The sequence below is a fragment of the Gopherus flavomarginatus genome, chromosome 1 (genome assembly GCF_025201925.1).
Source record: "Gopherus flavomarginatus isolate rGopFla2 chromosome 1, rGopFla2.mat.asm, whole genome shotgun sequence".
In the NCBI taxonomy this organism is placed as follows: domain Eukaryota; kingdom Metazoa; phylum Chordata; order Testudines; family Testudinidae; genus Gopherus; species Gopherus flavomarginatus.
In genome coordinates this window covers 294,109,999-294,137,121 of record NC_066617.1, presented here as the reverse complement: position 1 = coordinate 294,137,121, position 27,123 = coordinate 294,109,999, and the positions used below count along the sequence as shown (strand labels likewise).

The window sequence follows — 27,123 nt, the reverse complement described above, 5'->3', positions numbered from 1 at the left end:
TTTCCCTGATAACATTTTTTTAAATGTAGAAACAACATCTTGCACTTTTTTATCTGTTTAAGAAATAGTTGCTAATTATAAAAATTCAGGTAAATAAATTTCAGACTTCTAAAATAATAAGTCTGGAAGACCTAATTTAGAGTCACTGCAGACTGTCTAGTACCCAATTAAAATGTGTACACCACTGATTGGATAAAGCAAGCATACACTGACTTCCCCAAATGACTGATTATGTAATAACAATTGTTTTAAGTTATTATTATATTATACACTTGTTTCACTAACAAATTTCTAAACTACAATAATTCTGTTTTATATTTGCCACCAAAGTAGTTAATCCTTTATATTATGTGAATATATAACATGCATATAATGGCAAAATCATGACTGTCTCTGTTTTTAAAGAAGCTATAGCAGTGGCCCTCAAACTTTTTTACTGGTGACCCCCTAGCAAGCTTCTGAGTGCAACCCCCCCCTTATAAATTAAAAACACTTTTTTATATATTTAACACCATTATAAATGCCGGAGGCAAAGCGGGGTTTGGGGTGGAGGCTGACAGCTCGCAACCCACATGTAATAATCTCTTGACCCCCTGAGAAGTCCCGACCCCCAGTTTGAGAACCCCTGAGCTACAGGAATGCTTTTTGAGCAAAGAATGGAGAAAAAAATATTCTTGTGACTTTCATTCCTACAGTTCAGCAAAAGTAAAATGTCACAATAACGTTTTTTAAAAGTTTTTGTACCTAGCCAAAAACCTTCCACACTACTTTGTAGTCCATGATGATTTTTTTCTAGTTTTATTATAAAATCTTAAAAATAACTATGGCCAGACTCAAGAATGTAAGCTGCTCTCTCCTGCAGAGCTAACCAAGATTAACGGCTCTCAGGGCCAGATGTCTGTATACAGGGCCATATTTCCACTTACTAATTGGTATAACCGTCCCTGCCAGAGGGGCTCAGTCCACAAATAGATTGTCCTCCTTTAATCCATTCTTTCCCCCAAACTGAGCATAGTTCATGTTGCAGTGAAGCAGCCATGAAGCAGGTAGTTTTCAATTATGAAAAGGAGAAAAAGTACAGGGGAAGAAATCATACTTGGGAAGTGACAAATAATAAATGCCTGAGGAGAGTATGCACCCAGTGCTCAGTCTGCCTCCTCTCAAACTGGAAAAGTAACAAGGTAAAAATAGAGAAGAATATTTTTTTTTATTCTTTAAAACTTTCACAGAGGACATTTCTGAACTTTCTGTCACATCCTTAGCTGGTTTATATCATTGTAGCACCATCAATTTCAGTGCAGTCTGGCCAGTCTTGGCCTATGCAGCTGAGAATCTTGCCCTATGGGCTGAGAACAAGTATGGACTTTAAATGAATCATGTTTGGCAGAAATGCATCTCCAGACACTCCTTGTTCAGCCAGACTTTCATGCATAGGTGCACTACAATCAAAGCAAAGAATCTGGTCCAAACTCAGGTCTCTTTTCAAGGTGACAACAGAAGAAATTATCTCCTTAAATTCATTTTGCATTCAATAAGCCCTTTCATGCCAAATTTATAGTAGACTTTTCAAGCCTGTAGAGCTCAACTGCTCTTTCTTTCTCTTCGCAGTATACAGTGTCACTTATTAACAGCAGCAGTAATGGATTAACCACTTTTGCTACTCTCATCCATGCTCTGGAATGCAGCAGTGTCATTTTAAGTGCTAACATTCTCAATGAGGAGACACCAGGTATGCAAAACAACAGGGGATCACAACTACACCCCAAGTGCTTCTTGTATTAGGCTACGCTGCAATGGTTAAAAATCTGGCATCATAGAAAGATATCTTGCTGGGGGGGTAGAAGAGATGGGATAGGGCAAAGGAATGATACTGGCATACGGAGTTTTTTACCTCAAGGCAACTGGTTGAATCCAGTATAGCTAATCAGTTATCAAAAGTTATTACTGTCTATTGACTAGCTGGTGTTCTATGTGAAATTAGTTTAGATGTCTCTGCCCAGGTCCCAAAGAATAAGTATCTGTATTACAAAAAGCATGACCAATGTTGGTACTAACAGAAAATCCTCCTAGTCTCAGCAGAGCTCAATAATTGAATGGCATTGAGAATCTCCCACCATTAAAAGCAGCCCTTCCTTCCTGGGATACCTTGCACTGCTGCTGCCAGTGCTGTACCAGCACCTCTCATGAACACTATAATGATGCATCAACGTGCAAATAAAAAACTAAAACAAAGGAAAATGCCAACGGATGACCAAACCACCATGTAACTTCATTCCTCAGTTTTGAAAAAGCCTGATTTATAAGGTCACCATCTTTCAGAATATTTCAAATGTATTGCACTACAGTATTAAAGGAAAAAGGCAACACGTTTCGATGTTCATTTATGTCAATTCAAGTTCCACTTAAACATGTACCCTCAACTTTAGTTAACTGAAAGCATGTCCAAGAACAGAGAAGCAAGAATGTAATCCTGAGATTAGATAAATTTCTATTTTAGCAGTTAGTAAAACAAAGATTACTTTGTGTTCTATTTACTTACAGCAGTAGTATAAAACAATAAAACTCTCGGAGCAATTACTTTAAATTTATTTTTCTTCCCACAGTTATGCAGAAAACCTTCTCACGCAATAATTACTGTTGAACTTCTCATGATGTATTAGAAAGATTTATTGAGACAGCAAACAATGCTGATAAAAAAAATAAAGTACAGAGGTGCATTTTAAAATCTTCACAAGGGAAAAAGAAACAAACCAATGATCTCTGAAAGGGAGAGACTGTGCCATAAAAGTGGTTCCAGAAAGTGAAAGGACAATAGTATTCTACAGACTTAAGAATATACTTCTTCTATTTTTATAACTAAATTACTGAGAAATGAATCTTTGGCCCAGTGTGCAGTACCAGTTTATAACTGCTAAAAATAATTAGACAGAATGGAACAGGATACTCCGCATGCTATATCCTATCCAAAGGCCACTCATTGCACTAATAAATCAGCTGTTTGGTTCTAGACACATTACATTTCTTTGGTGGTCACAGAAGACCACATTAGGTTGTTTCCCTTGCTGCGAACCCCCATGCAAATATCATGGTTTCCCCTAAACCTATCATATATTATACCAAACTTGTTCTTGGAAATATCTGGAAAACCCTAAGTAGAATATTATTATTTGTATTACTGTAACACGTAAAGGCCCCAGTTCAAGTCGGGCGACCCACTACAAATACACAGTAAGAAGCAGTCCCTGCCCTTGCTATCTAAATACACAAGTCAAAGGGTGAGAGAGGAAACAGAAGCACAAATATTAAGTGGTCACTCAGCAGCTCAGTGAGAGTTGGGACTAGAACTCATATCTTGTGACACCCATTCCTATGCATTAGACCAGACTGCCTCTCAAACACAGTGGCCACCATTAAAAAGTTAATATTCTTCCAAACAGTTACCACACAAATAGTACATATATGTCCAAAATATGACAGGAAATAACTGCAGGATCTCACAGACTGCAGTGTGTCACCATTAACTAATGTTGTTTTCTTTATGACAACCAGAGTGACTGGATGTATACAGTAACAAGAATGGCTGCTAGTTGGCTGAGACAATTAGGGTGGGATTGGTGGAAGCCATGATGTTTATAATTTTGCATCTTGCATGTTTGCTGTGATGTTAAAGGTACAAGATTTGGGGGAGATTATTCAAACATTATGGTTTTCCTAACAGATTAACACAGATGACAAGTAACATGCAAGCCACCCTGTTTTTAATCTATATCATAAATGATAGGTACAAACATTAATTGTTTGCTCGTAAGACTGTGATGTCACAGCTGACTTGGCTAGCAGTTCACTACTGCATCGTCATTCCATTGATTGAAATGCTACAACAGTTGTCTAAAAATACCGATTCGTATTTCATGTGGAACGTTTGATGTTGCAGCTGTGAGATATAAAACCCTTGTTACATCAAAGCCATACGATTTATAGAAGGAAATACATCTGATTAAGTGATAGACTAAAATTAATATGAAACAAAACTCATTTACATTCTAACCATACTTCACTGAAGATCTACTTTTTCATTTAAAATAAAATAATGAACTCTGATTCAAAAAGAGTTGTCAAAGTAATAGGAAGAGAATGCAGCAGTGAAGGAAAACACAAGTTTTGGAGATCATGAAGGAAAATTATTTAAGAAGATTGTACATAAAATCAACAATTTGTAAAACATACATATTCACCATCTTTCTTTTGGTTTTTTGCAATGTTTTACCAAATATATTCTGTAGCTTCTCTACCATTAGTAATAATACAACAAAAGAGTTCAATATCCATCAGACGCCATTTTTAAAATAATGAAGAAGTAGGTAAAAGCAGGATCCTAAAGTATGTGGGTCCGACAAATGTGTGCAATCAAGAATGCAAGAAACTTCCAATTTTAACTAACTAAAAAATGTTCCACTTCCAGCAGTATTATGCACCTGCATAAGAATCCAAACAATATCACAATCAAAGATTATGTGAATTTTAAATTTTAATTAAAAAAATATTTCTAGCTCTCACGGCTGAGATGAAAACCTTCCAAATGTGAACCAAATGTGACACAGTTCTGTCTGCTAGAGTCTGCAGATAGCCTGAAACAATGAGTCAAATATATGAACTCCCCCAGCTACCATTAATCCCACAAGAGTGACATTTCTAAGTCTCAGTGAAGAGACAGTAATGTAAATATTAACTATTCATTGCTGATCATTTAGCAGATGAAATGAAGAAGGTGTGATAGATATGGCAATTTCCTCCAACATCCTTACTGTATTAAGTATATGTGTTATTGTGGGTCAGGATTGTATGTAATCTCTCTAGAGCAGTGTTTCCCAAACTTGGGACACCTCTTGTGTAGGGAAAGCCCCTGGCAGGCCGGGCCGCTTTGTTTACCTGTTGTGTCCGCAGGTCCGGCCGATCGCGGCTCCCACTGGCCGCGGTTCACTGCTCTAGGCCAATGGGAGCTGCTGGAAGAATATGTTTATGTTCAGTGTCTGTCACAAAATATTGCATTTTGCCTGTTGTGTCCCCTGACAAGGAGTGACATGAACCTCCGAAGTACAATGTTACAGTTCTTCACAACAGCATGACCGTGTTATACAAATCTGAAAATATATATATTTGTTTTGTGAAGCACTGATTTCATTGATAGTCTCATATGAATTGTTCTGCTTAGAGACTTGATTTCATTAAATCATTTATCCTTTAAAAACTATGCTTAAAATAAAAGATTTTATTCTGGCTTCTGCCAGAGAATGTGACTAATGTTTATGTTTTTTTGGTTGGTTGGTTGGTTTTTTGCCATCTGCATTTTTTAAACCATCTGCATTGAACTTTGCATATATCTTCAAACATTCACTAGTTTGTGAACAAAAATCAGATAACTGCATGTGCAAATAGCCCATAAGATTCATGAAAGAGAACTAAGCCATTTGCCTGCACAATTATCCATTTTGTACAAGCACACACAATTAATGTGCATATTTTATAGGGAATTTTTGTTTGGGCAGTTTAGAAAATCCATTTTTATTAGTGTATCTGCAAAAATTATCAGATCTCAGCACTCAGTTTTGAGACCCTCTTAAAACACACACACATACACACACAAGAATTTGTTGATAAACTCCACTGTGGATCTCAAACTTATTATTCATTATCTACTATATTCAAATAAAGTTACATAGCAAATAAATTTCACTTCATATTTGCATGGTAACCAAATTACTACCATACTAGGCATAGGCAAATATTCCTATTATTCAAGGTCTGTGTTTTCTGAGGCTATTCTGGTCTTGCTGCTGGTTTGCTAATAAATATTCCACTCCTATTCACAACAGTTGATAATGAAGCTCCACCATGTAGGTGTATCCATTGTAGTACTCTAATTCATTCATCATTTAATAGGCCACACTCTTCACATGAAACAAGTGAACTGTCACCTTTTTAATGAAGCTGCCTATATCTTAAACCCTTTTTCCTTTAAAAAAAAATCTTCTGCCAGAGATTGTGATTAATGTTCCCTGCCCTTTGGGTTTTTTTTTTAATATTATCATTATTATTAATCTGAAACCCTCACTTATTGACTATATACTGCAAAGAGTAGTCCTAGTCGCCCAAATAGAAAATCAACTTTAATGCTATATTTTCTTAAAGTAATTCTATTTATCATAACTGTGAGATTCACAATGGTGACAGACAGTGTCAGACTCTCCACTGCTCTGTGCAGATGCAAGAAATTACTGGCACCTCCTGGTTGCAGATGTCCAATGCAGGTACTTGTTCCATAGAGGTCCAGTACCAGAAGAAACCAGAACTATATGAGGACTTAGGAGAAAACATCCCTAAAGAAGCTGAGGAATGGGATTGCGGATTCTAATGTCTGACATAGCACTTCACCCCCCTTAACCCTCATATGGTGGGACAATGGCAACCCAGAAATGGTGTGGAGGCTTGAGAGGAGCCCTCACCAAGTGATAACGATTCAGAAAGGAATTACGACCAGCATAGTACAAGTTATTGCTGGATAGTTTCCGAATGAGTCCATAAACCTGTGGCCTAATTAACCCACATCCCTAGCATCTTGTCTTTCCTCCCGTGTGTCCAGGACAAAAACACCTATGAATCTCATTCAAGTCACTAGGAGTTTGGAGGTATGTCTACACGGCAATAAAACACCCTCAGCTGGCCTGTGTCAGCTGACTCAGGCTTGCAGGGCCAGGCTGCAGGGCCATAAAATTACGGTGCAGACATTCAGGCTCAAACTGGAGCCAAGGCTGTGGGACTCACAAGATGATTGACCTTGCCCCAAACAGCTTACATGCTAAAAGAATCATTTAGAGTCATGTTGTATAATTCACATTAAGTACCAGCTTAATCCACAAATAACTGCATTGAAGTCAATGGGCTCATTCATGGAATAGGGTTCTACTGACAGTGAATAAGGCTATCACAAACTAAAAGCAAGCGAGAATGCACATTGTTAGTTTCATCTGCTTTGCTTGAACTGTAAACTCTTCAGAGTAGAAACCATCTTTTTGTCGCGTGTCTGTACAATACATAGCACAATGAGGTGCTGATCACTGACTGGGGTTCCTACCAAAATACCTATAATAAGTTTTTAAATTTTGAATTATTTTGCATTAAATTTTGCAGGGAGGAGTAGGGTTTATAGGGCTTATGGAAGAAGTGGGTTTTGGGAAGGGGGTTTACAGAGGAGAGGTTAAGGGTATGGCAGAGTGAGTGGAGAGATAGATTTCAGATACAGAAGGAAAATGATTGTAAGATTGGGGAACAGAGCTGGCAATGGAATTGCCAGAAGTAAGTGAGAGGGATGAAGATGAGGAAGTTTTCAAGGAAAGTCAATTTTTGGAGTTGGCCATGCTGAGCTTTAGCTTTCAATGGGACAGCATCCAAGATGTGCTGTTGTCAAAGAGGTACAATTCTGAACAGAGTGGGAGTAGTCAAGAAAGTACAGTTAGATCTTTGAGAAATCAGGACAGAAGCAATATATTAAACAGTGCGACTAAATGAGGCTCCCCAGAGATAGAGTGGAGAATTAGAGGGGGCCAAGATTGAGACCAACAGACACCAAGACTGTTGGAAGACTGAAAAATAAGTTACAAATCTCTCTTCATGTCCTCCCCTCATTGACAGTATTCATAAACCCATTTCTGCTGCTTCACATACCGTTCCATGAGTCATCAAACATTATGGTGGGAAAGGTTGGAAATAGTTTAAATAGACAGCTAGGCAGACAAAGAGATGGGTTTCACTGTAGTTGCTTCTAATTTACACTTGTGTGAAATGAGAATTAAGAACTTAATCTATATACATTTTAAGACATGCTGGAAGATCAATTTAAAAAATGTTTTTTGTCGATGGAGAAAGACTACGCACATTTAACTAAAAAGAAGGTTAGGAAAAAATTACTTCTAGAAGAGGACACAGTGTCTATCATTCTAATATACATATAAATAGACTCACAAATACCTGAATAAATAAATCTTTACATCTAAATTCATAATACATTTACAAGTGTGTAGCATGGCCAAAATCTTCATGCCAGTGACCAGTCTGAATAGGTGAGCTGGATGCTGGGGGAAGGTAAGGGAAGAGGAAGCCAACAGATTGAAGCAACTCTCTATGCCCCTTGGATGAAGGGCCAGAAAATCCATGCAGCAAAGGACCTGTCTCACCATCCTCTATTCTGCTTCTCCTCAACTTTTTCCTCTCTGTGCCCAATTTGCATAACCCAAGGAGAATCCCCTTTCATTGCAGATCCACACTTGTTCTGCTGCAGAGAACCCTCTGCAGCCACAGAAGTGGGAGTAGAGTTTTCTCCTATATGGGAAACACAGAATTTCAATCCAGTATACCCCAAACATTGAAAAGAATGATAAAACTGTAAGAAAATTGTAATTTAGAAACTGATTCACCTAAAGATAAGGGTAAAAATGTTCACTTTCATTGTACTTAAATTATAATATTATCTTGCTCTAGAGTTAGTTGTTGTATGAAATATAAAGGCTCAAATTTAAATTTAACTATCTTGCAAAAATTGTTTGGTCAGTGATTGTAGCCATAACATTCCCAAATTTGCTGACATCTGATAATACAGCCAATGGACAAATTTGTCCCAAAACTATTCTATAAAAAGTTCTCCCTAGCAGAAATAAATCTGCTGCCAGAGTTTTATTTCAGGGCACCACTGAGGAGATAACCAGTCATTTGTGTCAAGAGTGGTACAAATAATATGTTTTTGGATAACAGAACTGATAAATGGTACTCTCTCCAGTAACCTTTTTTTATTTATATTTCTTTGCACTTCAGATAATTCCCATTTTGTAAAGATGCACATAGAAGGATTTAATAGGAAGTTATAAAAAATGCATCACAACTCATTTTAAGGAAGGATATACATCAATTATTGAGAAGTTTGTTTTAATATGTAATTTAAACTTCTTAATCATGGATCTAGTCTGTACTTATTTTGTGACTGGACAATTTACAAATGTTTTAAACCACCACCTCTACCTCCAACACCCATTCTGAGAGAAATATAGATAGTATATTTTTGTTATTCACTCCACATCACTACCACACTATGACAGAAAAATTCTGTTATATCCAATTGTGTTTTTAACAAATACCTCACAATCATCAAAAGAGCAAAGAAATCTCAAAGCAAAAGAGCACATTCATGCACTGTAATTCTCATGATTTTCCAAGCCTCTTCTGTATGGGATACTTTTAATTTGTTTTAGCCCAATCTCTACTTTTTATCTTCTCACCTCCAGCAATATGGTGTTGATGACTGTAGAATTTCATGCAAAAGAATGACTACCCATCTTTCAGGGCTAAGAAAAGCACCAGACAGCAGTAGCAAACTTTTCTCAGGAGGGCATGCTGCCATTGACTGGGACGGTAGTGTGATGCTTGATTGCATGCCCAATGCGTGAAACTGCTCCATACATGCCAGATATACAGACTGTCCTTTTGCTTTGTGTTTATTGCTCCTAGCACAAGCCCAGATTTTTTTCTGAGATCTTTAAACACTACTGAAATACAAATAATTAGAACAACTTCTTCTTCCCATGCCCAAAATGCGGAGTTTGCAATGTTGTTTTAGTCATGTTGGACCCAGGATATTAGAGAGACAAGGTGGATGAGGTAATATCTTTTATTGGATCAACTTCTGTTGGTGAGAGAGACAAGCTTTGGAGCTTACCCAAAGCTCTTCTTCAGGTTGGGAAAGGTACTCAGAGCATCACAACTAAATACAAGGTGGAACAGATTGCTAAGCATAAGGAGTTAACACATGTTGCAGGAGACCATTCAAGGTGAAGTGGCTAGTTAACACCTCTGCAATTGTAGAACAAAGGAAGTTAGCGGGTAAACTCAAAGTGACACCAGATCCTGCCATAACAACAGATGCAAAACCAGCAGACACCTCCACTACTACAATAATCAACACCCCCACAACACACCTTTCAAGATTCATGAATCCTGCACAGGCCTATCACAACATCTGGCGTACCTCATCCAGTGCACTAAATGCCCCAATAACAACCATGCGGGTGAAATAAGGCAATCACTGTGCTCTCAAGTAAATTTACATAGAAAAATGATAAAAGAAAAAAACACGCTAGCACCTATGGGCAAACACTTTTCACAAAACGATCACTCCATATTGGACCTCTGAGTCCTTGTCCTCAAAGGAAACTTACACACCATCTTCAAAAGATGAGCCTAGGCCAGTGGATAGTCTGCTGGAGGGCTGCCAGTTTGTTTACATTTGCACAGCTACCCACAGCTCCAAGTGGCTGTGGTTCACCATTTCCAGCCAATGGGAGCTGTGAGAATGGTGGCCAGCACGTCCCTGTGCCCCACGCCACTTCCCATAGCTCCCACTGCCCGAAAACGGTGAACCATGGCCACTGGGAGCTGTGGGTGGCCGTGCAAATCTAAACAAACTGTCTGGCAGCACTCCCAAGGGATTACCCTGACAGGCTGTAGGTTGCTCACCACTCACTGCCTAGGGGCTTAAATTCATAACTTTGGTAAACACTAAAAATCATAGACTCAACAAAGATACTGGATTTATGGCTCATTACCACATTCTGTAACCCCTCCTACAATTGCAAAGGTGCTAACTGCTCACTTCATCTTGAGTAGTCTCTTGGGCCTGGTCTACACTGTGGGGGATCGATCTAAGATATGCAACTTCAGCTCCGACAGTAGCGTAGCTGAAGTCGACATATCTTAGATCGACTTAGAATCACTTATTTCGCGTCCTCACGGCGCGGGATCGATGGCAGCCTCTCCCCCGTTGACTTTGCTTCCGCCTCTCGCTGAGCTGGAGTTCAGCAGTCGACAGGAGAGCGATCAGGGATCAATTTATTGTGTCTACGCTACATGTGATAAATCAATCCCCGATAGATGGATTACTACCCGTCGATCCAGCAGGTAGTGTAGACATACCATTGCAACATGTGTTAACTCCTTATGCTTAACAATATGAACGACTTTGTATTTAGTTGTAACACTTAGGCCAGGTCTACACTATAAACTTCTAACAGAATAACTACATCGCTCGGGGTCTGAAAAATCCACATCCCTGAGCAAAGCAGTTATGCCAACCTAACCCCCAGCATAGACAGCATTATGTGGACAGGAGAGCTTCTCCTGTCAACGTACCTATTGCCTCTTACAGAGGTGGATTAACTATACCAAAATCAGGAGCACAGTAAAGCAAGTGTTAAGGCAGTTTTGTGAACTCATGATTTTACTGTGAGTCTCCTGATAGTCAGTGTTTTTCTTAAAGCCCCAGCAGCCATTTTTAAAAAAAAGTTTTTAATCCTTATGTTGCAGATAAAAGCTTGAAAATGTGACCTGAGTGTACCAGAGCATTAAGAAACCAAGAAGTCAAATAAAAAGCATCCTGCACATAAAAAAAATTCATTATTTTGGAGGGACTGACTCACAATCTTTGAACATTTGGATTTGGCAACACTGATTAAGTATGTTCAATACCCTGTGTTGCTGGCCAAACCACAAAGCACATGTATATTTTTGGTGATCTTCTCCTTTTTCACCCAAAGGTGAAGGTTATCACACAGCTGACAATGTCCTCTGAGCTAAGTTAAGTAGTGTTTGTGCTATTTATGCATGGTCATGGCACCAGGGACAGATGGTTCTTTGTGGTAAAGGAGCAGGTCCTCAACCTCACAGTGCCTGGGAGAGAAGAGATTCGTACTTTCTGCAATACAGGCCTCAGAACAAACAGAGGTTGGGACACAGGGGCTCCCATTTCCATCAGTGAGAATGATGGTGGTAGTGGTTCTCATAGATGGTTGCACTTGACTGGCCTAGGTTCTTAACCTTAAATGAGGTGTGAGCTCTGGCAGACCTCCCAGCAGGTTTAACAATATTTGAAGAGGAGGGTATAGGTGGTATTCAGACAGTGTAGATAAGTGCTTCTCAAAGTCGGATCACCGCTTGTTCAGGGAAAGCCCCTGGTGCTCAGGGCCAGTTTGTTTACCTGCTGCATCTGCAGGTTTGTGCCTCATCCCGCGCCGCTTCCCGCAGACCCCAACAGCCTGGGACGGCAAACCGCAGCCAGTGGGAGCCACGATCAGCCGAACCTACAGATGCGGCAGGTAAACAAACTGGCCCGGACCGCCAGGGGCTTTCCCTACACCAATAGCGGCCTGACTTTGAGAAGCACTGGTGTAGATAAATCCAGAACCCTCCTCAACCCTTTATCATAGTCAGAACTTCTTACCTCAGTCAGCTATGGGACATGTTGTGTAGTAATATTGCATCCTAGGATGCATTTCAAGTACGCAACATCTTTGTGTCATCATTCCAGCCTCCTGGTGATAAATATCTTGTATTTATACACTGCCTTCCATTCACACAGAACCAAAAGAACTTTACAAGCTTTACTTAGTATACACTCTTTATACATACATCATATTTAGGTATAATAAAGCTCACGAGTGAATACAGTAATTACTTCAATAAAACACTGCAGGTGATTAGCAGTGCACAGCCAAATCACACAATAATTTAAGACAGGAAGTGACTACCTTATCCAATTGAAAATGCAGGAAAAAGTTAGGAAGGCATTGTGGCATACTAAGTCTGAATTTAGCTAGTAGAGTGGGATTAATGCCCCTAGATCCTTTTAATGACCACAGGTGATCAGGACTTCTGTTTTACATCGCATTCCGAAAACAGAACCATGAGCTGCAGCACCACCACATTGACGGATTAGCTCAATACTGCCTCAGAGGGAAAAATGCCAAGTACTGGATCAACAATACTATCTACACTTTCCATAGAGATCCCCCATCCAAATACTCACCTGCCCTGACCCTGCTTAACTCATGAGATCTTTTAATGAGATCATTGTCTGAGGAGATATGGCTGCAGGCAATTCTGTAAAATTACATAGTCCCTTAGCTAGTTTTCATCACAGGGACTGAATACAGACTCTCTCCTAAATGACACATTTCTCCAACTTGCTTAAAAATTGGTTGAGCCTGCACACACAGCTGCACTTTCCTAAAGAGCCAGTTTATGGGAGCTTTGCATGAGGTTCTTTAACAACAAAAATATATTGCTGAAAATGGTTCTCTCTTTGTATCATAATGTACAGAGTTCAGTTAAAAATCATAAAAGCTTCCTATAAGGGAGGATATTTGTACAATATTTTTCTTTACAAAATTACTATAGTTTGCTATAGTAAATCAGTTGACCATTATACTGTGCCACTTTATAAGGCTTTTCCCTTAGAACAGAGTACTCCATGGTGTAGAACAGTTCACACTTAAAACAATAGAAAGCATACACACTGTTCTAAAGATTCTCTTTTTTTTTTCTTTTTTGAAGTATGTAACCAAAACACAGATTGTAGGATTTAAATGTTTTCAAAATGGCACATTACAAGTGGTTTACAACCTTACAATATATGTTACACACACATGGTGACATTTAAGATACACATACTTTTCTGAAAATGTTGTTTTATTTTATAACCATAATAAAAAGAAAATGTTCTAATGGACAGGTTATTTTAAAGAGAAAATAAACACATGTATGCTACAAGATTTACTGTTAATTAATTAACCCTAACATAATGTAAACAAAAGCCAGTAATAACAGCTTTTATGAAGTTTTAATTTTTGTATTGACCTAGTAACAAATTTAAACCTTGACAGTTTAGGAGATCAAATTAAATGAATATAAACATTTTGCTTAATAACATCAGCAGTCAACAGGGAACATCTGTGTTTTACTTCAAAAATGATCAGAGAATATTCTTTTGTTTACACAACAGATAATCATGAGGTTTATATTTCTGTGTTCAATTTAAGCGAGGGGGGGGGAATCATAGTACCTCCAGGGCCCAAGGAAGCAATATGTTACAAATGCAGGATTTCTCCTTTTTTTTGTTTTGTAACCATGGTAAAACAATAGAAATGAACTTTCCCTGAACCTTTCTCCTTTAATGGCCTGGGTCCATGTTGACCTAGCAGTGCAAGCTGGAACCTGATACTATCAAACTGACTGCTGCTAAAGCAATCAGATTCAACACAAACTATACACACTCCATTATAATACTAATTTCAGCATCCCACAGAGCCAGTGAAAATCAAGCTATTAAAGTATTATTTTCTATTGTTTAAAAGTGAGATTAATTCAATAGCCTGAATGCACCCAAAAGCTGAACTAAATGGCAGACTATACAACTATATTGTTATTCGTTTATAATACTGCACCAAATGTAATTGCAGATAAGGTCCTTTCCCCCCTCCCATCCTGCTCTTCCCCCAAAAAACACACACAACACTACTGGATGAATTATTAGTAAACAGATGATTTAAGTCATTATAAATTAGTAGAATCTTGCATTTGAATGAGGCACGTAATTAAATTATCAAGACTTAAATGCTTGAAAGAAGAAGAGTATGATAAAAGTGTTTTAAAAGGCAGAATAAGAGAAGAAACTTTTTCATGTTCCTCTACAGGCAATTAAGGTATGAAAGCATAATTGATTAAATCCACTAATTGAGATTTTTGTTATTTCTGCAATCATATATGATAAATAATGTATTACATAGCTCACAGCAGCACCATTTCCTGCCACTGTTGTTTAAGATTCTCTGTGTTTCAGATTTAAATACTTATTTTCAGGAGTTTCCTTCCAGGTTCAGATGTCTCAATCAAAAAGCATGTGAAATATATTGTTTAAAGTATATAGTGGACAATTTTTAAATAATACCAATTTTATGAAAATAGTTTTATTTGCAGGAGCCAAAGCACCAATATGTGGTTTTTTTAAGTGTATTACAGTTTTGGAGATAGAAACAGATTATTATTACTAATATTTATTACTTCAATTGCAGTAGCACCTAGGAACCCAAGTGACACACCAAGACCCTATTATGTTACAAACAGAACAAAAACTTTTCCTGCCCTAAAAAAGGTCTAAAGTTTTTGTGTGCCTTTAATCTCCACATGCATATTTAGTTATAACTATTTTACTATGTGCAGAGATGGTCATTTATTTTCACAGAATATATCACAAGGAAACCTCAATTTGGTATGCGTGAATGTTAAATATCACATATATGTAGCTATAGTATGCAGAGTTGGCAGTAACATCTCATTTACCTAACCTGTCTAGTTGTCTGTCTGTCCTTAGACTGAGATCCTTGGAATACATATTGTTCCTTCCAGTATGTTTAGAAAGCATGGTATTTGACTGCTAAAGGTGCGCAATGACTGTTGGGGAGGTAAGATGATGTCTCCCCTTTATTTCTCACCCAAGCTTCCCTGCCACATTCCACATTCATGTCCTCCCTTCAAGTAGAGTCTACCACTTCTACTTAAGCGACCAACCTTTTGAACAGCCTGTGCATCCTATCTAAAGTATCTCTTCATTTCTATCATGATCCATCTCCAACACACTTGTACTCTTAGCCACCATCTCTCTCTGCTAACCATTTTGTAGAATGTTCTATGCTACCATACAGTAAAATATGGGACATCTCACAATACAGCCCATATGTGGCAGTTAACCCAGCTCCACAAGGTGGAAACAGCAAGAAAGCAGAGGAGGGAGGGACTGAGGGAGGCAGGGGGAAAAGGGGAGAGAGAGAGAGACTAATAGCTTGCTGCAGCTGGGGTTGCACAAAACTGACTAGAATCTGTTCCATTTCACTTCTACTGCCTAAATTAAGAACAGAAGTGAAACTGACAAGAGTCCTTAGGCAAATGTTACTGCTTTGGAAGAATGAGCCTGGTCCAATGCTCCTTTGCAAAGGAAAGACTCCTATTGACTTCAGAAGCAGCTGCAAAATCTCAACAGATTTCTCTGCCACTTCCTGGAAAGTCTGTGAATTACAGATGTACTGAACAGCTTGATGGAGGTGTTTGATCAGGAAAACAAAAAGAAAGCAGGGGCAAAGAAAGAGGCTTCCCAGTGTTTGAGAGGTGGAGGGAGAAAAAGAAACAGAGATCCCTCCTGAAGATGAGGCGAGAAGATACCAAACAGGGGAGAGTGTGATAAGGAGGCTAGAGAAAAGAAAATTACTCTTTGTTGCAAAAACTCCTGATCCTTCCCAACTGACAAGCGCTGTGGGATTGTGGAAGTCCAAATATATTAGACACCTACAAGCCAAGGATGTTGTGGAAGTCAGGCCACCCTATACTGCAGTCAGAGTCTGGAATACTGCCTTGTAGAATTCTCGTATCACATTCCCCTTCCCAGAAGTGAAGGAGTTGGTCACTCAGTTTCCCGTTCATGCTCGACCCATGCTAGTAGTCATGGGAGCTGGTGGAAGGCTCCACCTTCCTCTTCTGGCTGGAAATTGGAATTGGACACTTTGATGAACCTAAACATTATACGGCTCTCAATTCAGAGACCATGTTACTTGCTTGTATGTACTGACAAATCTAGAACAAATCATGCATCCAATTTAACTTTTCATTTCCTTATAAATGTTTATATTTAAAAAAAAACTATCTGATTTTATTTTAGTAAGCTTTTCATTAGCTTTAGTAAATCAAACAGCCAAGTCATTTCACAACTGCTAAATTACACTATTCTTTATTAAAATATCTATAGTACTAATATAGTACATTTACAACTGAGCAAATGTTGAAGAATGGTAAATGTGAAAATATGGTTTAGGTTTAGTCTAAAAACTGTAACTGGAGCAAACAGTTTATAGAGCTAAACAAAATGAATTATCTTAAATATACCAAAACATAACATACAATCAAATCCACTTTAAAAGAGTAAGTTGTTTCTTCAGAAGAAATAACATTTGTATGACTATAGCTATAAATGGGTCAATAGAAAAATCAAGAAAACATTAACTGAAACAATGAGAAATTTAACTCAGCAGAATATTTTTAGTTTTTAAAAATCTACCTAACTATAATGTCAAATAATCAAATATTAAGTCGTCACTGCCCTTTTAAATCCTTTCAAGTAGAATTCCCTAATTGTTCCCTCACTTTATCTCACTGTACCAGTAAGTAAATAAATTAACAAAATAGCTTTTATCGCACAGAATAACCTTTTAACTGAAGGATTATCTCTGGTTTATTTTTCATTTCTTTCACTGCAGATAGCAGTTCATGCCTCATTGATTAGTTTGCTGAGGTGGTGACCAGAAATGAAAACAAGGTTTCTCAGATATTGCCAGGACTTGTAAATATAAAAAAAAAAAAATTGCACCAAAGCTAATACATGATATGCTTCCAGAATTCAGTTTCTAAGATACTGAGAGTCAGTGGTCAGAAGAGGTTCATTTATTCCAGTCAGTCTGTTCCAGGATGCAATTCCAATGAACCATTCCAAAGTGTCATCTGTTTGATTTGCTTCTTATTTACACTTACACCATTATGTTTTTCCATTATCATTAACTGTTTTTTTTAAATGAGGATATAAAGTATATTATATAAGTGCTTATTAGTACTGTTTCAGTCAAGGATTTTATAAATATATCCACAACAAATTGATTTCTTTAATTTTAATTCCACTCTGAAAATTCTATCCAGGCTAAAATGTTGTTGTAAAAAGTCTCTAAGATAGATACATTTGCTACTTAAGTTTTTAGAAGTGATTTTTTTGCACTTGTGAAAGGTGCCAGACCAACAGCTTTGTACACTGAAAACTCTATCCCGCCAAGTTTCCCACCTTGCTCAGGCAGTGTCTCTCATTTCTTAGCTAGAGGGATCATGTTGTCAAAAGGGAATGGTAATGCAGTCTCCATGCTGACTCAAACTTAAGCCTCTCCGTTGAGTTCACATGTATTGCCAACTATGATAATGGACACCGGTCCATCAAGAACTGAATTTAGACTACTGAGTTCACACTGGACACCGAACAGCTGTCATATGGTATCAACTTTCACTCATTACCAATCAGAACCCAGTTCAAAATGGTGACTTGTTTGTTTGTTCTTGTTTGCTTTAAAACACAATTTCATTTAAATTGTTGTATCATTTCTAATTTAAATACAAAGGTAAATTAAAAATGGAAATTTGGTCGGGTTCAGACACTACTGCTACTGCTGAGAAGAGTGCATAGACTGAAAGGTTACAAGAGTTTTGTATAGCTAGTGGCCTGACCCTCCTCCCTTTGAAGCCAAATTAAATATTATTATGGTTTTCAACAGACATGGGAATTGCCCTTTTTGCAGATTAAACATTTCTTAAATACTCAAGCTTCCATTGACGTGACAATTGTTATAGTCTGTCATATCAATGATCCATAGTCGTAGGTGTGCCTCATACACCTTCATTGAGTTTTTTTTCCTCTTTCAATTAAAACAAGATGACAGGAAAAATTAACACACAGGCGGCTTCATTGATATACTGTCAAAGGTATGTCTTAAACCTACAAAACACAAGACAATGCAGAGTTAATGTTTCTATTCCATTGTTAACTCACATTGTGCCCACATATGTTTAAAAAAAATTCTGCAAGTGCAAAAAATACATGAAGCTCTGCAGCACATGAGCTTACAGTCTAACTCAGACAAATGCTATACACAGAACAACATATCAGGAGCAAGAATGTGTCAGTACAGTAAGTAACATAATTCATTCATCTTCAATCCTGGCACAACATGACAAGTTAAGAATAGCAGTGAAGCATTTGTTTTGAATAACTCTGATTAAGTGGATTTGGGTCAGACCTCTAGCATTTGTTTTCTTTTACCATTAATTAAGTTAAACCTGATAACTTATTTTAATTACACAGCATAGACCATGATTCATATTTAGAATCCTCCTTGAAAACATTACAGCCCTGATTCAAGAAAGAACTTAAGCATGTGCTTACATCCTTCAGGATGCTTAGGTATGTCCTTAACATTAAGCATGTGCTTAAGTCCCATTAACTTCAAAATAATTGGTCCAGGCACCACCAGTGGTCTGTGGAGTCACTTTCACTGCATGGAAAATGTTGAGTTGGGAGCAATGGTCCAAGAGAGAAACTCTCTCACAAAGCTCAAGTGTTCCATGGAATGAAAAACTTGGCGAACCGATGCCTTAGAAAGTCCCATTTGCTCAAATCAGGCTATTGGTTTTTCATTTCCAGGAAATTCTTGTCAGTCAAAAAAGGTTTTTACACTTCCATTCATTTGGAAAAAAGCAAAAAGTCAGTTTGGCCGGCTGATAATATGCCTTTAAAGTGATTGCTTAGAACCATTTAACCAATGTCTCTTCTGCTCAGTTTAAATTTACATCTGGAAAACCAAAGTTCCCATTGCACTTCTTATAGTAAAGACTAGGGATAACTCCAATGTCCCGAGCAACAAGCGTTATGTGCCATCCACTCTCTCCAATACTAACATTAATGAGAAAAGTAAACAGATTCCAATCTCTCATGCTATTTGTCTGGTATTGCAGAGCAAGCAATTAGTAAGATATTCACATGCACAGTAATTGCAAGTCTTTGTTCTAAAGAATTTTTAGGTAGTCCATAGTGCTATATTAAAAGTAATTTTTATTTTTAGATTTGTATATTTACTAAAGAAGAAACAAAGGTGGCAGAGGAACATGGATGGAAGGGTATTCAAAAGTAATGAATCATCTATCTTTAAGGTTCTTCTACTGTCCCTTCCACCATGGTACCTGACCACCTAAGATAGTAACTTAACATATGAAGCAATATTTATTTAAATAAGATTATTTAAATATTTCTGTATACATTAAGTATCAAAGGAATCCACCTAAACCACGTTTTGATTATCCAAGCATATAATTATTATTTCCTATTTGTATTAACAAGGCACAGAAGCCCTAGTCATGGACAAAGACCCTACAGTGATAGACACTGTACAAGCACAGAACAGAAAGTCAGTTCCTACCCTACCGAGCTTACAATTTAAGTGTAAGACAAGAGACAGATGGATACAAATAGATCAAAGGGGGCAGTACAAGGATTGTCTGGCTATACCGAAAGAAGGACAGGAGACATTCAATATGGGTTTAATCAGGCCTCTACTTTATTATTGGATGTCTGGGACTACCCAGCAGATAAAAATGTACAGTGCAGGTAACCCCATATTTATTCCATAATTATCCAAAGGCTTTTACCAGCTCCCCCTCTTTTTTCATCCAAGTCCCTCCAGCAAATTTATTGCTGGGACCTTACCATACACAGGGGCTTCCACCAGCTCCCCCTCTTTTGCCATCCAGGTCCCTCCAGCAAATCCATTGCCAGAATCTTACCATTCACCCCCTCATGGGAGGGTTAAGGTGGGCTATAGGAATAGGGGGTTGGCTTCCTGTCGTACCAGTCATAGGAATCCCCAACTGCCTTCTGTTCATTCCTCTTTTTAAGTTCTTTTCAAAGCTATTTATCCTGTCACTGTATACCTTTCCTATGGAGTACCTGCACTGGACATCCACCCTACACTTAAATAATGAGTTGCGACATATGGCCTATTGCCCGTAATGCTATGCATGAACAGAGCCCTTCCAGAACTTGCTGTGGGGAAGGTGAACAAACCCCAGCTGCACCCAAACTAATACGGTGGTAAGGGAAAAATTCCTTCCCGGCTCCCCTAAAAAGGGACAGCTAACATAAGCCCACAGCATATCTTGGCCAAACCTGGTATTTTACCACACAAAGGGGAGGGAGGGTGGGTTCAGTTTCAGACTGCTCCATGTAAAAGGGAGGCTTCAGTCCCAGGACTGCCCCTTTTAAACCCTGCATTCCTAGGGGATGCGTCAGTGACCATGCTGACCCTTTTGCAGCAGTTTTCATCTCTTCTCCTTCTCCTACCCCCACCATAAAGTACTGTTCTCTTCATTCAGCCAGCCAAACACCCCCACACTTATAGGCGCAGGGCGGTCAAACAGTGAGGCAATACTGAATTAATGATGCCTACTTGTTTAAGTTTACAACCACATTGACAGCATGAATAAGATTGGATAAGAAACCATAGGCACCTGCTTAAATCCCTTCAGTTTGGGTCAGTCTTTTTCCCCCATTAATTGGACAAGTTTTTTAAGTTGAATACATGCACTGGCTTTCTTTATTTCTGATGCAAACCAAATCAGCACATATCAAGATATTAAAATACATGATGTTTATTCCATAAAGCCAACAACATGCTGATATAAGGTGTCGTTGCATCACCAAGTCAATATGACTTCTAGATTCTACAGTATTGTAGAGGACTACAGATTTCCATTTATGATCTTATTAATGTATCTAATTACTACATTGATAATACACTGAATCAGAATATGCTCACAAGAAATGTATAAGTGGAGAAAAGCTTTCATTTCTATCTTATTTAGAAAAGTAATAATTTTCACAGAATCATCTTCTCTAAAATTTAATATCAGAGGGAATGTTGATGGGGACATGCCTGTAAAAACAATCTCTATAAACCCCATGAATTGATAAAGGAGAAAAGAAATGCTTTTAATATTGTTTTTTTTAGTTGATACTTGAACCTGCCTCTCAATCCATTCAAATATTAATAAAAGTATATTGAAATGAACTGAAAAACATATTAATTTTGCTTACCTAAGCACAGTACATTGTTTAAGTTTTTCATGTTATAAACTAGATACTGTCTCTATTGTAATGAAATATGAACCCTTTCCCTGTTAAGTTGTCCTTGATCTAAAGATTATGCTTCTGCTAAAGGTACATTATACAAATGTCTATATTCAGTCATCTTTTGTCAATGCTTTACTAACCATTTAAAAGATCAAGATCAACATAAAGGTAATAAAATGATACATAATAGCAGATTGTTATGTTCTCTGTACTTTACTTATCAGTTCTAACTAAGATGTCTTTATCAAAAGGTTCATTTTCATGCAGTAGTGAGTTTATATCAATCAGTTATCCCTTACACCTGTCAGAACGTTCCTACACCCAGATAAATGTGACTGTTATCAAATACTGGTAGAGGGATAATGTAAAACTGCTTCAAGAAAACTATTCTTTATTACTGTTCCACAGCTGCTTCCTGTTATAAATATCCTACATTGTAACAAACAATACTAATGAGATTATGTAAATAAAAAAACTAAAGAGAAAAAGTCAACTGAAGATACCTAGACCTTCAATGCCAGCTAAAAAAAAAACAAAAAACCCTCTCATTCCTCTGCCAGCACTTTGTAACACACAGAGAAGTTGCAAGGCATCAAATGCATTCCTCAAATATTTTCAGAACAATAAAGAAAATTCATAACACAAATGTTCAGTTACGATGGCCAAATCGACTCATTGAATCTGACTGAGCTTTATCATACCAACAATTTTAAAGGAGAGCTCCCACAAAACAAGGGGGAGCTCTGGATAAAAACAATCTGTGGCATGATATGACCCGCTATGGTTGCTTAGTGCCACAATATTTTCTTAATGTTTCTCTCAATCACAGAAATGTACACCTATTCTAGATAATATTAAATAGAGTTCCACTGAAGTGAACATCCAGGAGATTAATACTGATGGAGCTAAATTAAAGAAGAGTTGAGATCCAACAACACAGTTATAATTATCACTAAGAAGATAAAATACTAACATATCTTTAGCCCACTGAGGCCTATGGACTATAGGGCCAAAACATTTAATGGTTTTTTGTTCATTCTGTTAACAGATGTGGCTCTTTCTCACCGCCCACCCCCGCTGCCAAAAAAAATTCTGTAATTATATTGTCTTTTCATAAATTGAGAATGTTTATTAAGAAGATATAAAATATGCCTAATCACATTCCATCTTGTGGATCCATAATAGTGGGTGAGCTTTCCTATTACCACATATTCTTTCTATTGTATATAAAGAAAGAGTGCACAAAACTCACATCAAATTCATAATGAATCCATAAATACAGTAGTAGGTTGAAAGAAGCTATTGACTCAATACCATTTCTATAGGATTCTAGAAAAAAATACATTAGGTAAGCACTACTGTGTTTTAATTTTGTGTTCATTTTCAAATACCCTGGATATAGATATATTTAACTTTCTTTGCTCAATTATTGTCTCATATGCTTTGAAACTATGACTACCCAAAAGATTGAAATAATGTTACACACCACTGCAGCTTGTTCTGTAGGAATCTGTGCGGTGGTTAACATTCTGTTTTGTATCATTTTATAATACTATTACTCAGTGATCATAGTACGTATCCCTACACCACCTAATGCAACGGCATTCCGGGAAGCACCATTTTTCATCTTTCCCCACTGGCAGATGCAAAGCAGCATCAAAAACTTGGTGCTCCCTCAGGACTTCAGTCCAATCTACACTGAAATTACAAATCTTCCATTCAAAGTGAAGACCAAAATAAAAGGTGTATTTTCCCTTCTAGAGATAGCCACAATACAGAATGGTACCTTAAAGCAATGAGAGGGTGATGGTTCTCTCTGTAATGGCAATTTTGTGTTCTGATTAAAAAAAAAATTAAAAATATTCAACTTTTTTTCTCTCATAAAAGGCCATTGAACTAATAGGGAATCCAAGATGTATTGAGAATAACAATTATTTTAATTTGTCAATAGTAAAACAAGCAGGGCCTTTTTAACAAGAGCATTTTGTTTGAAAGAGGCCAAGACGTCCTTCATCTTCAGATATAATTGGCACGTCCCAGAGATATTCAATATCTCTAACCCATACCAGCCCTAGTTGGCACCAGCCAACTCTTGTATATGGTAGGCAAATTAAGCGCTGTATAAACACCAAAATACATCTATTATTACTACATTCTGATAAAAGCCATAAACTCAGCAAACACCTAAACCATTCTCACCTCATAGTGTGTTTATGCTCCTTCCTTCCCAGCTTTGCACATTACAGACTTGCACATCCACAGTCTACTCAACTCCCTCTCTACAATGTACAACTACTGACTATGGAAGAGGTTTTGAGTCTCAGATTTCCATCAGTGCAGGATAAAACCATTAGCAACACGACAGATTTTCGGATGCAGCGGAGAATTCTGAGATGTCAATCAACTTACAAAAAAAATATTGGTCTTGAATCTCTTGTCACCACAGATTCTTCTTTATTTACAATGGTTAAAATGAGAAAAGAATCAGGCCCCCTAAATGAAGTTTTAATTAGGTGTTGGGTTGGATTCTACTAATTGTGTTTACATTTTGCACAGACTTCTTCAGTGTTTCAGGGAGTCATTTACGGGACTGACACAGGGTCCAAAAATCCTGCTCTTATTGATATGAGTAGCTGCATGGACTTGACAGCCATTATTCACATAAGTATAAAAAGCTAGTGCTACAGTGGAAGATCTGATGTTTGCTAAGCTTCTGGATAGTTAAAACTATCTCTATGAGAGAACCAGTGTTCATGTCATTTTTTGTCACATAACTGGGAGAAAAAAAGAAAGGAAAAAAGCCCCCTCAAACCAAAAATCAACTGAATATGGCAAGGATATGACATTAAAACCTTAGTTAGCTTAGTTAGCTCTTGGTAACTTAAAAAAAATAAACCATTTCTGTGGTACCACTACTCCTTAGCTTCAACAGAGTTAAGCTTCAAAAGGACAAATTATGACTCAGTTCAGTAAGGTATTTACACACATGCATAACTTAAATTGTAAGCTCTTTGGAGGTACGGATAGTTTTTTGTTTTGTGTTTGTACGGCCTAGCCCAGTACAGTCCTGGTCCATGATTTGGGTTCTTTGACATGCCAAGGGTACAAATAATACAATACAAATAAATGCATACATAAATACTTTAAACAGGAGTTTATTTACCTTAGGAAATCAGGGCCTATAAGCAGTATCACCACTCTCAATTTTATTATAAATCTCAAAATAGATGGTGATTTTTCTTGAAGCCGAAATCCCTGAAATCCTGTGATTGTGTGAAAAAATTTTTTTTTACATTTCTAGCCCTCAAAATCATAGGTACTGGAGCTAGGGATGCTGGGGGTGCTGCCGCACTACCTGGCTTGAAGTGGATTCCATTATACACAGAGTTTACAGTTTTGTTCAGTATCAGAGGGGTAGCCGTGTTAGTCTGGATCTGTAAAAGCAGCAAAGAATCCTGTGGCACCTTATAGACTAACAGACGTTTTGGAGCATGAGCTTTCGTGGGTGAATACCCACTTCACCCACGAAAGCTCATGCTCCAAAACGTCTGTTAGTCTATAAGGTGCCACAGGATTTTTTGCTGCTTTTACAGTTTTGTTCAATGGTTCTCAGCACTACCACTATATAAATTGTTCCAAGACTCCTGCTCAAAGTTGTAGAGAAAAACCTGATAATATGTTGTGTGTAACCACTCAGAAACAAAAAAAAAACAAAGTAGAATCAATTTAAAAAAGGGGAGGATTGCTTTTTTTAAATCAATCAATCAATCATATGATTTCTGGGGCCTTACTTACAATTTTTGAACAGTTGGTGTTGGCAATACTGAAAATGAACAGTGAGACAGGAATATGGTTGGAATCTAGGACCTCTTTTCACTTTTTACCAAATATTGGTTCTCTGAAGAAATTACAGACCTTAGAATTTTTTTCTCAACCCATTTCTCCTATAGATTATACTATGTGTAAATCTCAGCAACCACTAACATCACTCTCTGACTAGGACTCCCAGGTACATCCTGAGAGAAAATAATTCCTCAGAATATTCTTCTACTGTAAATCTGAGATGATGGAGGAATATCAGAAACAAAACTGTAGATGGAATACATCAGTTTCCTGGAGTTCACTGAACCAAGAGTCTCAGAATTGTTAAAAATTATAATGACTACTTTTGCAGAAACTTAACGATTGCAGAATTCACATTATACATACAATTGCTAACAGAAGTTCATGAGTCCAGATATAAAACAAATAACAAAGGCAACATTATTGGGGTGGAAAATATGAGCCACTGAACCCTCCTTCTTCCCCCACATAAATACTACAAGCTTAATCCTGCAAACACAACTATAGCTTTACTCACACACAGGAGCGGCGCCAGGGTTTTTGGCGCCCTAGGCAGGGGTCCTTCCGCGCTCCTGGTCGGCGGCAATTCGGAGGCGGGGGGGTACCTTCCACGCTCCCGGTCTTCGGGGCACTTCAGCAGCGGGTCCTGGAATGAGTGAAGGACCCGCTGCAGAACTGCCGCCGAAGACTTGGAGCGCAGAAGGACCCCCGTCGCCGAATTGCCGCAGAGGGCTGCAAAATGCCGCCCTCCCAAATCCTGGTGCCCTAGGCGACTGCCTAGGTCGCCTAAATGGAAGTGCCGGCCCTGCTCACACATTGAGCTAGTAAAGTTATTCCTGTTTGCAGTATTGGACCCAAGACTGAAAAGCCCTATAAAGGAAGTTAAATTTTATTAAACTATTAAAATCAAGGATCTGAGTTAAACCCAAAAAAGCATGAAATGTTATGTTATGGTTAAAACTCACAGGAAACAAACCACATTGTATAGCCACAGTGCATGGTATTACATACTGTTACATTCTAATTGCCACTCAATACGTGCATGTAACTCCCACAGATATTATGAAACGTGGTTCAGCAGCACAGACTTAAATGGGATTATTTGTGCAATAGGAGTGGCTGATGTTGGCCCACTGTTACTAATTAAAGCATACATCGGTAGCATATTATAGCCATTTATACATGCCATGCTAGATTCTTCCCCTTAATTGGAGTTATGCATGTGGGATAAAGGGAGAGTATGACCCAAAATATTTCATTAAAATACATGTCACTGCAAAGACTTTATCCTACACCAATGGTCCTTCAAATTTTACAAGGGGTTTTGTATATTTTGTAAGAGTCTTCTGTAGTAGACCATCAGTGCTGATAGTTGTTCAGATGAATCTAATATCACACACTTAAAATACAACTGCTATATTATTCCACCTCATCATGGTTTTGTAAATACTATAAAAGCACCTCATATGTCAGTTATGACAAGATTACAGGTGATTTATGACACTTTCCCATAGCCTGTATCACCTACAACAACTTTTTAAAATCCTCTATGTGCAATGAATATGCTGCAACTAATGCGTTACCTATATGAACAAAATTCTGTGCTTGCACTTGGCTAAACATTATCAAAAGATAAATCA

At 37.8% G+C, this 27,123-nt stretch overlaps 1 protein-coding gene across 3 annotated transcripts in view; it reads right to left on the bottom strand.

Moving 5' to 3' along the window:
- DACH1 (dachshund family transcription factor 1) overlaps nucleotides 1–27,123 on the bottom strand; it is a 465,786-nt gene that overhangs the window by 279,133 nt on the left and 159,530 nt on the right. The gene's annotated exons all lie outside the window — the stretch shown is intronic.